Raw genomic sequence first — 4,590 nt, forward strand, 5'->3', positions numbered from 1 at the left:
GGATACAATTGTGGAGTCCTACTGCACATGTAAAGCAGGGTGAGTATGTTAGTGGTCCCTTATTATAAAATTGTTAGAGTGAATGAAGATTTAAGCCTAGTATATCTGCTAACTGCTAGCTACAATGGGCTAATCATCTAACGTTATGCTAATCACACAAATGTCGCGGTATGTAGGTGACAAATAAACCTTTGAATTTGAACTACTGTAATTAGCTAGCTTACCTTTAGTGTTGGCGCAGCTGTATATTGATGTGTGGAGTAGCTATCAACCATTTGATTGTTGCATGTGTATTTTCAGGATAAATGGACACTGTTCCCATGTCGTTGGCATTGTCAAGTCTCTTCAAGGATTCAAATGGCACAACTTTACCCACATACCAGAACAACAAAGTTGCACCAGCATACCACAGCAATGGCATGTCCCCAGAGGTGATAAAATACAGCCAGTACCTATTAACCATGTCGTGGTTGCAAAACCCTCTGAGAAGAGAAAGAGACGGCCAGTGGTGTGCCATGTTGACACTTCTTACAGGTAAAGTGGTAGTAATACACCCAACAGATATAATAAAGTGAACAAAGTCCATGAGTTACAATATCAAAAATGAATTTTATTAGTAATACTCTTTATAAGTTGATGTACATATAAAATTAGCTCATGAGACATCAATGTCAATGAAGAGAACACAATCTTAGAAGAATTCAGGATTCAGAAAATAGCATAGCACTGAAACTGCCCTCACCAAAATAATCAGTGACCTCAGACTAAAATGAGAATAAGGTCTCCATCCTTATAGTGGTATTCATAAAAAAAAGAATTGGAACGAAATATTACAAATTAAGTTTTTTATGACCTTGAACGTGATGCAATCTTTTCATGCACTGATGTGCCAACTCTGTCAGTTACCTAATAAGGCAGAAGGGTTAAAACATATATCAGAGGGAGGAAATTCTATGTTAAACTAGGAGGCCACATGTCTGAGATATATGACAACAACTATGGAGTTGCACAAGGGAGTTGCTTAGGTCCTTTACATGTTACTGCTGGGTGATATCATCAGAGGACATAATGTAGGTTTTCTATCTATAATTCTAATTATCGGCCCCAAAACAAAAAAATAAACGTTAATAAAGAACCTGGGAGGACTAACCCCTTGGATCAAATCTGAGGTCACAAGTCTCTGGGTTATCATAGATTCAGAACTGAACTTCAATTTTCATATTAACAAAGTGACCAAAACATCGTTCTTCCATCTCAGAAATATAGCAAAAGTATGACCAAGTTATTATTAATATATGCAATACATTTAATACAATATTTTAAATATTTACAGACTTCCAGCTGTAACAGAGGAAGATATTGCCCATCTACAACGGATGACTGGAACACCTTTGGCAAATATCCTGTCTACCAGTGTGCCAAAGATCACAACCCCTTTTGGAGAAGTCCAGATTGGTTCTGTACTTTCTTATCAGGTAATGCAGGTCTACAATTTCATTTATCAGTTACAAACACATCCTGTTGTAGGGTCATAAAACAACAAACTGACCATATCTGGTTTATCGTTTTGAAAAGGGTTGTTGGTATGCGATCTGAAAGGATTTTGTACGTCTTAACTTTACATATAAGACGCTCAATATGAACCCTGTGACGAGCAATTATGTTAGTCAATGCCACATTTGACTGAGACATCTGAGAATGAACAGCAGTAAAAGGAGGGATATTCAAACGTAATCCAAGCTCTTTCAACTCGTCGTGTATTGTAAAACCCTTGTCAGCCATAACAGCATCACCATCCTTGATGTAACCATGAACTTTCAGTGTTTTAAGTAAATCATAAAAACCACTGCTTTCAGTAATCGCCTTATCGGATACAGCACCTGTAAATAACTCTGACACAAAAATGACAGACCCACTTGGATCACATCCAATCAATGCTTTGAGGGTTGTGCTTGACTTATAGTCACTATAAAGCTGACTTTGTAAAGCCAGTGCAGATGGCACCTGGGTCTTAAATTCAGTACCATCAATAATGACTAAAGTAGAAGGAAATTCCTTTCTAAAGTTTTCAGGCATGTTTTCAATAATAATGTCTCTATGAGGCCATATGCTAATTTGTCCAAATTTAAAATACATAAGTTCTATGCATGTATTAAAAACAAGTCCTGCAGACTGCATGGATACTCCAAATCTTTGAGACAAATCTTGAAGTCCAAAGTTGTGTCTTAACCTACACAATGTCAAGAATAGGCCATTGGATTTTCCTAGTGACCTCATGTCTTTACGGCCCTTTGCATAAGGTGCATCACAGCCAGCAGGCACAAGAAAATCTAACAATAACATGAATCTAACATATGTGATCCCAGTGTAGTACTTAAAAAGCCCTTTGATCTTTGTTTCTTTTTGGACAACACTTTGTACAGTACAGAATGTCTTTTTCTGAGCATCCTGTTCGAGAGACTGTATTATCTGTTCCTTTTCAAGAAGCTGCCCTCTCAACCAGGTTATCGTCCTCTCCTTCTTCTCCAGCTCTGACTTCAATCTTGCACCTTCCACAGCAGTGCCCAATACTTCTAAAGGGCAAACCCCTGGAAACAGAAATATTATAATTATTGTTAGGGAGTTTCCACATATACATGACATCACAATAATAACATTTTGCTTTTATTCTACAGACAAGAAATCTCAAGAAGAAAACAGACCCGGTTCCACACCAGAGGTGTGGAAATGTATCTGTGCACCAGCCATCTCCAGTGAAGCTTCCAGCGATCTACAAAGATCTGAATACTGCAGACACAAACCTGGTAGCACTGGAAGAACGCACTCGGGCCCAGGCTCTCTCAAATGACTGGTTTGAATAGCGGAGGTCACGACTGACTGCTTCAAACTTTGCGAAAGCGGTAAACAGAAAATCTGCCCCAACAACAACATTTCTGGAGAGTGTTTTCCGGTTGACATCCATTTGTGCCCCGGCTTTGGAGTATGGGAAAAGGAATGAGGCAAAGGCGAAGGCCAAAATCTGGAGGTTTATCCCGCCAGACATTTTCACGAGTGTGGTCTTGTTGTCAATTCAGAGTTTGATTTTTTAGGAGCCACACCTGACGGGAAGTTGTGCGACAATGGCGAGAGTGGGATAGTCGAAGTGAAATGTCCTTATAAGGCAAGAAACTGTTTGATATTGGAGGCTTGCGACAACTTCCCAGATTTCTGTTTACACAAAGATGAGGGGGGCAGTATTTCATTGAAGAAGACGCACGACTATTATGTGCAAATACAAGGACAACTTATGGTGACAGGCTGCCAATTCTGTGAATTCATAGTTTTTACGCAGAAAGATATCTTTGTGGAAAGAATATTCCCAGACATACCATTTATGGAAAGATTACTGCACAGACTTGCTGCATTTTTTAAAGATCATGCTTCTCAGTTCCTAAAAGAAAGGTAGACCCTTACATTCTCCTTCAGTCTGAGTAGCTGTGCACGTCTGTGTAGCTGTATAACTGAGCTCCGATTGGTGGTTGATGACATCCAGAGAGGGATTGATGTTCCTGTGAAGTATCAAAATCATAATCAAATAAATGCACTTTAATTAATAAATCCATGTTGTTCATTAATCATAACATTTGGTCTCAGTATTATTTATGTATTGTTTGATTGTAACAAGAACTTGCAGTATCTTTGGTTCACAAATTAATACTAGATATGAGCATTTATAACAAATTATTAAATGACATCTGATTCACACATGCAAATGGTGTTTTTAGTTAGTGATTCACATCTTCACTAACACATCACAATATTCAGACAATACCGCCTATAAGGACTTTGACAATACCCAGTCTTCAGGACTTACAAGTTAGTATTTTCCTGCAGTAGTTCTTTTTTAGATGGGGGGTTGTCAGGATCAAGCAGGCGTCTTTTCTTTGGCAACGGACGCACCGACTTACATGTGGTCCCATCAGCTTTTATAGGGTCTGGATATTGCACAGTAGGTCCATCCCCGCCAACAAAATGCTATAAGGTGAGATAGGCATGACAGAGAAGAGAAAGTGGATCACAGATATTGTAAGGCATTCAGGTTACTCATGCTAGCTGATTGAAAACTGTATTAACAGATTGCAGAATGGGTACAATACAGTACAGCTCAATACACACAATAGTTAAGGGGATGCAGACCAGAGAAAGACTTTAGTCTTGTTTACATCAGGGTCCCCCATTTTCAATTCATAATGACATTTATGTGTTATGACATACACAACAGATATATAGCATGACATTTATGACATACAGATACAGTACTGTTACATTTGTGACATCCAAGATATGCAAATATACAGTACTGTTAAAAAGACATCCTAACAGGAAATATATACATACGAGGGGGAGGAAACTGTACATTAGGAGGGGGGGTTTGGACATTTACAGTACACTAACATTTAGCTAACGTTAGTTCGGTTGTTAGAATCAACTGGACAACTTCCAATTCATAATTTTCAAGGGTGTTGACTAAGTAGCTGTAGCTATATGTAGTTTTCCTTCAGCTCATGAACTGATCGGAATGTTTTCGGAGACTCTTTTTGGCGACGTTAG

General features: G+C 38.6%; 1 long non-coding RNA gene across 1 annotated transcript; it reads right to left on the reverse strand.

Moving 5' to 3' along the window:
• Positions 1 to 1,761: 1,761 nt before the first annotated feature.
• Positions 1,762 to 4,007, reverse strand: LOC311248821. Its single transcript, XR_014620977.1, has 3 exons — positions 3,854 to 4,007; positions 3,454 to 3,548; positions 1,762 to 2,588 (listed from the first exon to the last, which is right to left on the reverse strand). It is a non-coding gene; the product is annotated as an uncharacterized lncRNA (long non-coding RNA).
• Positions 4,008 to 4,590: the final 583 nt, after the last annotated feature.

This window comes from Notolepis coatsorum (genome assembly GCF_963971535.1).
Source record: "Notolepis coatsorum genome assembly, contig: SCAFFOLD_840, whole genome shotgun sequence".
Lineage (NCBI taxonomy): Eukaryota > Metazoa > Chordata > Actinopteri > Aulopiformes > Paralepididae > Notolepis > Notolepis coatsorum.